Here is an 8,240-nt window from a genome sequence, read left to right on the forward strand (position 1 = left end):
TCGCAGGTATTTGCATTATATTTTCTGCAATTTTTTTTTTTTTTTGTAGAGACATAGAGTCTCACTTTATGGCCCTTGGTAGAGTGCCGTGGACTCACACAGCTCACAGCAACCTCCAACTCCTGGGTTTAAGCGATTCTCTTGCCTCAGCCTCCCGAGTAGCTGGGACTACAGGAGCCCGCCACAACGCCCGGCTATTTTTTTGGTTGCAGTTCAGCTGGGGCCGGGTTTGAACCCGTCACCCTCGGTATATGGGGCCGGCACCTTACCGACTGAGCCATAGGCGCCGCCCTGCAATTTTGTTTTATGCATTTAAAATGTGGTATGAGAACAAATTGAAATTTAAGACCAATGATTCCTTTTAAAATGCTCAATTAGCCATGTTCTTTTTCCTCATCATTGGTAATTTAGAGTGAGTTACATCAATTGTTCTTTTCTAGATGCCAAAAGCTTAGGAAGAAGGCAAACTTAAAGATTTTAAATGTGGCAATCTTTTTGGTTTACAAAATCATTTAATCATTTATAAATGGAAAACTTTTACATAAAGCAAAAATGCCAGTGAAATATTTCATCCTTTGCTTAGCTGTGGAAGAGTGTTTTTAATTTTGCTGCACAAAAGCATGCTTAAAGTGGATATCAGGTTTTAGTTTTGGTTGTTAAGGCTACAAGAAATGGGGGGAGAAGAGGAAACTGTTGATTCCAAGAAAACACGTAATCTACTATGCTCTGATAAATCAGGCTGCTTTCATTTCTCTAAAAGAGACTTGGTGTTTGGTTGTAAGATGTTTTTGAAAATGAAAAAAGATAATAGATCTTCTTAAGATATTTTAGATGTAAGCTGTGCTTACTACATGAATATGCTAATGAAACAACCAGGCCTTCCATTAGAGTCTCCTTCCTGTTAGAATTTGAGATGTAGGGCGGCACCTGTGGCTCAGTCGGTGGGGCGCCGGCCCCATATGCCGAGGGTGGCGGGTTCAAACCCGGCCCCGGCCAAACTGCAAAACCAAAAAATAGCCGGGCGTTGTGGCGGGCGCCTGTAGTCCCAGCTACTCGGGAGGCTGAGGCAAGAGAATCGCTTAAGCCCAGGAGTTGGAGGTTGCTGTGAGCTGTGTGAGGCCACGGCACTCTACCGAGGGCCATAAAGTGAGACTCTGTCTCTACAAAAAAAAAAAAAAAAAAAAGAATTTGAGATGTAAAACAAAATATAAACTAATTTCTGACCTGTCAAAAGTTTTGCTTAAAATTTAATTGTAATATTATTTAATGTTTCTTCCCCACTTAAACATGAATTTTGGGTAATACCAGAGTAAAACCGAATATATTCTATATTATCCAAGATTTAAAACTCAACCATACTGTACCATGGAATTTGGCCATATAACCATGTTTCTTAAAAAATACTTGATTTAAAAAATGTTTTAAATTAGCAATAAATCAAGATGCAATTGTTTTAGTAATTGATTTGTTTTCTGAAAATACTGTTTTAGGATTGAAAATTGTAACAAAACAGGTATAAGAACAATGTTTTAAGATAGATATTTTAAGATTCTGACTCAGGCTCTATCGACTAAGCTAGCCGGGTGACTAGGATAGATATATTTAAATAATAACTTTTCCCCTTAAAATCTCAAATGTTCCACATACTAAGCACATCCTGTTAGACTTCTTGAGTATTAAATACATCTTCTATCCTTGGTCTTTCTGCATTTAGCTTTTTTGGGAAGTATGTTTTTACCCACAGCATATGGTATGAGCTGCTGATTCAGTATTGAGTGGCTCTTTAAGCTTGTTAGTTACATTCTGCTGATTAAAATGGTGTGCAGAATAGTCAGGAAAAAGCAGTCCCTGATCTGAAATAAATTAAACAATGTTAATTAGCTTATGGGGAAGAACAAATGAGTAGAGAGAATTCTCCTCTACAAAGGAAATTTCTCTTATTACCTTCCTGGACTTGATGTGTTTGGGTTAAGGAGATAGGCTGGAGAAGGTGATGAAAATGTCCAGAAAAAATTGGAAATGCCACCAATTTATAATACTGGCTTTCTACTAAAAAAGATGAGGACTTTACATCTTTTGCATTACCGTGGATGGAGGTGGAACAATTCTTCTTAGTAAAGCATCACAAGAAGAGAGAAGCAAGAATCCAGTGTACTGATTTCTAATATGAAGGCAGTAGATGAGCTAATGGGGGAGAGGGAGGGGGATGGGTGATCACAGGGTATGGCACATCTCTTGGGGGCGGGACACAATTATAAAAGGGACTTTATCTAACAAATGCAATCAGTGTTAACATTGTACCCTCGATGAATCCCAAACAATTAAAAAAGGAAAAAATAAAATCCTGGCTTTCTGCCTGATGCCCCCTCTCCACCCCCACTTCACTTTCCTTGATAAAGCCACTGCTTTCTCTTACTGTTCTGCTTCGGAACTTACCTCTACAGTTTTCAGATGCCTGTGAACATTCTGATGCAGTGCTTGGAGTTGCAGAGGAAATGATCCCTTCTAGATATCTTGTTGCTGGTAGGAATCAGTGTCCCCTCTTCTGGGCAGCAGGAAGCTCTTTCCTGCCTTTCATCTGATACAGCAATTTCCCCACCTCCCTGAAGAAACATGTATCAGGGCGTCAGATAACATGCAGAACATGAGCAAATTCAATGTATGTAAACACATGCTCACTTCGATGTGTGCGTTGTCCAAACCAATGTACCCACACACATCTCTCTTCCAGCCACGGAAGCAATTCAGCAGTGGCATGAACCATACGGAGATGGCAGGTTTGGGGCAGCCTTGAATGGACTGCCTTGGTCTTATTTCTGGATTTGGTGAGAAGAAGATAACACTGTTATTGCCTCAGGTTCATTTCAAAGAGCAAAAGAGAAATGAGAAACTCCCTTAAACAGTTAAATTTAGAACTAAGAAAAGAATTCTATCACAGCACAATTTCGTACTATTTCTAACAAAAGAACAACGGCAGTGAATTCATTGGTATAAACCACAGCAAGTAACATATGATCATTACGATTGTGTTTATGTCCTGGAATTTTGTTGATTATAATGAGCAGTCAAATAAATTTTATGAGTAATCTTAGATACAGTTTTAAGCCAAATTAAGTATAATTAAAGACAGTGCCAATTTCTAGTTCAGCCACTGAGCTGCAATTTTATTATTTTTATTTATTTTTGAGACAGAGTCCCATTGTGTCGCCCTGGGTAGAGTGCTGTGGCGTCACAGCTCACAGCAATCACTAACTCTTGGGCTTAAGTGATTCTCTTGCCTCAGCCTCCCAAGTAGCAGTGACTACAGGCGCCTGCCACAACGCCCAGCTATTTTTTTGTTGAAGTTGTCATTGTTTAGCAGGCCCAGGTTGGGTTCAAAACTGCTAGGCCTGGTATATGTGGCTGGCACCCTGACTACTGAGCTATGGGCACTGAGCCATATTTTTGATTTTCTTTTTTTGAGACAGTCTCACTCTGTGACCCTGTGTAGAATGCCGTGGTAGCTCACAGCAATCTCAAACTCTTGGGCTCAAATGATCCTCTTGCCTCAGCCTCCTGAGTAGCTAGAACAACAGGTGCCCGCCATAATGGCCCAGCTAATTCTTCTATTTTTAGTAGAGAAGGGGTTTTGCTCTTGCTCAGGCTGGTCTCAAACTCCTGAGCTGCAATTTTAATATACATTGTCCATCGTAGGAAGATGTATTTTTCCATTTTTTTCTTATATAATGGTTAAGACTTAATATTGTCAATTCTTCAATGTTTTTATTGCTAAACATTTGCTCAGCAAGACCCATCAGAAAATGACCTTACACATTGAATTCTTAACATTGGAATGTGGGTTAACAATTTGACAACATTAAATACCTAGTGAGTATCTATAAAGTGCAAAGTTACTATGCTGGGCTACTCCTCGTAAACAACACTAAAAGACTGGTACTTTTATTATCTACATTTTCCAGAAGAGGAAAGCAAAGGTACAGAGGTTGATTCACTTGCCCAGGTCACACAGCTGGTAAATGGCAGAGCTGGGATTTGAACCCTATCTCCCTGTCTCCAGAATCCATACTTTTGTTTTTTTGCTTAGAAGCTTAAAGTATAGTTAGGAATCTGAGATGCACAAATGATAAATTTAATCTTTCTAAATGTTAAGTGTCAAAATGAGCGGTGTAGGCAATGTAACAGGAGTTATGAAAAATAAAGAGTATAGTACAGATGTAAAGTATTCCTGACGCGGTGCTGGGTGCTGACAGCCCTATCCTTCTCTCCTGTCTGCCACAGACACAGCCAGAGGTGTCCACCAGGACCCCTGCTGCCCACTTGGCTCACTGCTACCAATGCTGCTCTCCTGGGGCTTCTTCACAGTAAGGAGAGAGAGCAGTCAGGAAACTGCATTCTTTCGAAAGTTCACCAGTCACCAAACACTGACGTTGAATCAAGTGACTGCACTGTACCCTGTTTGGATGAAAGATTGTGTTAAAGGACAAGAGAGATGATCAGCCAGAAAGATGAAAACTGGGGAATTAAAATAAAATGCCACCAGTGTTTGCAGCAAGACACTGAAGTTGGTGCCCTCAAATATTCTGATCACTTGGAAGATATGTACAAAGTTCTGTCATGAGCCAGGAATGCTTTATCCAGCCTATATGGAATAAGCCTGGAGCTTCCCTTTATTAATTACCCTACTCTTAATATGTGGTTATGGAGTAAACTTCAGATGACTAAGCCCTACAGATCTGGACGAGCAGTTGAGTTAAAATGAATGGCAATGCATGTTATTAAGAAGACTTGGGTTCTATCGTTGCTTTGCCACCTAGCTGTGGCACGGTGACTTTATACTGGTCAATATCACTCTTTTGGGACCCTCTCCTGTAATTTAAGGGGTGTGGAATATTAGAGTATTCAAGTGTCATATCTTCAGGGCCACCCAATGCGGGATACAGACAATAGTGAGCTTAAGGTGGAATATCCCTTCAATTACACCTAAAAGCAAAAATTTAAAAACATCACTGGCCAAGCAAGTATGTCTTGGTCTGAATTTGGCCAAGGATCACAAGTTTGTGCCCTTTGGGGTGCGGTAGTATTTCAAGATAACATGAAACGATTTTTCTGTACATACTGAAAAAGGGCTCAAGCTTTGGTTGCAGTTAGTCTATGTCCAATAGATGCTTCCAAATAGTCACCCCAAGGTGGCCTCCACCCACTTCCCGCCTTCTTTAAGTGCCATCTTAATAATCTAGCTCATAATTTTTTTTTTTTTTTTTTTGAGACAGAGTCTCACTATGTTGCCCTCGGTAGAGTGCTATGGCGTCACAGCTCACAGCAACCTCAAACTCTTGGGCTTAAGCGATTCTCTTGCCTCAGCCTCCCAAGTAGCTGGGACTACAGGTGCCCACCACAACACCTGGCTATTTTGTTGTTGTAGTTGACATTGTTGTTTTAGCTGGCCCGGGCCGGGTTCAAAGCCGCCAACTTTGGTGTATGTGGCTGGCGCTGTACCCACTGTGCTACGGGCGCTGAGCCTAGCTCATAATTTTCTAATCAGCAATAGAGCACTTTGCTGCTTTATTTTTATTGTTAGCTGTGATCTTAACAGCCCCGATAGGTTGGCTGTTGATTAGAAATATTCACCAATGATGCCTTCCCCTTAAGCCTTTTTGGTGACCAAGGATCAGGCACAGAGGAAAAAGAGCCAGTGAATTTCAAGCAGATAGAATGGGGAGGAGCCACGGAACTATCCAGGTTGCCTGAACAAGAAAGGTGAGGTGATTGGATCAAAACAACACTTCCAAAGTTTATCTTTTAAAGAGCATCACAATAGTATACTGCCCACCTCAATTGTGAGTTTTATTCATTTAGCTTAAATACGTACAAGTGATTTAGAAAAAATAATAATATTGGGATGAGGGAAGGATATAAGAGTAAATCTTTTTCTGTGAGATAATGTCTAAGATTGGAAAGTAACAACAGCATTAGCATGTTATTTAAAAATACAGAGGTAAGTATTAGAGGAGTCAACTAAGAGCTGAAAGACAGAAACTCTGGGGCAGGGAGCAGGGCAGCATTGAGAAGCAGCTCCTGTTTTTCATTATAAGCCTCATGATACTATTTAATTTTTTAAAATGTTATTTGTTGCTTTTATAGAAATCAACATTATTTTGAAAATGAACACAGAAAGAAAACTGTCTAAAAGTATACTCAAATAGTGATATTATTCACTTTGCACATTAATGCCCAAACCCAGCCCCGGCCAAACTGCAACCAAAAATAGCCGGGCGTTGTGGCGGGCACCTGTAGTCCCAGCTGCTCGGGAGGCTGAGGCAGGAGAATCGCTTAAGCCCAGGAGTTGGAGGTTGCTGTGAGCTGTGTGAGGCCACGGCACTCTACCGAGGGCCATAAAGTGAGACTCTGTCTCTACAAAAAAAGAAAAATCCAACAGTGTCATACTCCCACCCCAAATAAATCACATAATAATGCAAGGTCCTTCTCTTGGGGAAAATCTAAACTGATAGGAAAAATCTGTTTATTCTAAATACAGGAATTATCTATTAATACAAAGTATCTTCAAGCACCCTTAAAATTGTGACTAAAAAGAATTTACTGTGCAGGCTCAGCACCTGTAGCTCAGTGGTTAGGGTGCTGGCCACATACACCAGAGCTGGCGGGTTCGAACCCGGCCCAGGTCAGCGAAAAAAATGACAACTACAACAAAAAAATAGCCGGCGTGGCGGGCGCCTGTAGTCCCAGCTACTTGGGAGGCTGAGGTAAGAGAATCACTTAAGCCCAAGAGTTTGAGGTTGCTGTGAGCTGTGACGCCACAACACTACTGAGGGCAACACAATGAGACTGTCTCAAAAAAAAAAAAAAAATTACTGTTTAAAAAAAAAATCCTACCTGGGTCTAGGGAGGAGGAGGGTGGAAATGGAGAGTGACTGTTAATGGGTACAAGGTTTCTTTACAGGGATGATAAAAACTGAGATGATAAAATCTAAAATTAGATCGCAATGATAATTGCGAAACAATATACTAAAAACCACTGACTTGTACACTTTAAATGGGAAAACTATTATAGCATGTAAATTATATATCAATAAAGTTGTTAAAAATAGTAGCTTAAATAAGATGTAAAACATATAATAGCCAACACTTAACGATCTATAAAATAAATTATAATATCCATTTTTACAAATGAAACAGGCATAGAGAAGCTAAGCGATTCGCCTAAGATCATTAGACATAAATAGATCAGGATAGAAGTTATTTTTCTTTTGTGTCAAAGAAATTGGAGGGGGGGGCAAGTAGGCAGTCTAGGGCTGATAAGCAGCAGGGACTCTGGATCCTTTGAGCTTGTTCCTCCACTGCACAGCTTCTCTCAAGGTCACCTCATGGTCCAAGGTGACTGCTGGGGCTCCAACAAATGTATCCACATTTTAGGAGCAGGAAGTACACTGAAAGGATCCTCTTCCTACCTTTCAGGAAACAGAAGTTGTATACACGGCTTCCACTTGCATCTTTCTTAGGAGAATTGGGTCACATGTCTACACTGTCAGACCCTGGGAAATTGAGTCTTCATTTATAAAACTCATTTTGAGGCTGGGTGCCATGACTCATGGTTGTGATCCTAGCACTCTGGGTGGGAGCTCAAGAGTTTGGGACCAGCCTAAGCAAGAGCAAGACCTTGTCTCTACCAATAATAGAAAAATCAGCTAGGGATTGTGGCAGGGACCTATAGTCCCAGCTACTCAGGGGGAGGCTGAGGCAGGAGGACCACTTGAACCCAGGAGTTTGAGGTTGCTGTGAGCTATGATGACACCACTGCCCTCTACCAATGGCAACAGAGGGAGACCCTATCTCAACAAAACTCATAGAAACCTGGGCGGCGCCTGTGGCTCAGTGAGTAGGGCGCCGGTCCCATATGCCAGAGGTGGTGGGTTCAAACCCAGCCCCGGCCAAAAACCACAAAAAAAAAAAAAAAAAAAAAAAAACTCATAGAAACCAAAACTGATTTTGGAAAGCACGTTTTATGAGCAGCAAGGGATTTCCAGTTTGGTGCTTAGTAAATGCTTTGGGATGATGACGTTTCCTCTTCCGCCCACCATCTTCACAGCCCACCTCGTCTTTCATTATTTCTTCTCAAAGCATCATTTGGCTGCTCTCTGGTCTTCGTTTCCTTTCTTTCTATTCTGTAATCACTGAATCCAACTAAACACAAAACTCAGTACTCTGGATATCTTGTTCAAATT

This window comes from Nycticebus coucang, chromosome 4, assembly GCF_027406575.1.
Source record: "Nycticebus coucang isolate mNycCou1 chromosome 4, mNycCou1.pri, whole genome shotgun sequence".
In the NCBI taxonomy this organism is placed as follows: Eukaryota; Metazoa; Chordata; class Mammalia; order Primates; family Lorisidae; genus Nycticebus; species Nycticebus coucang.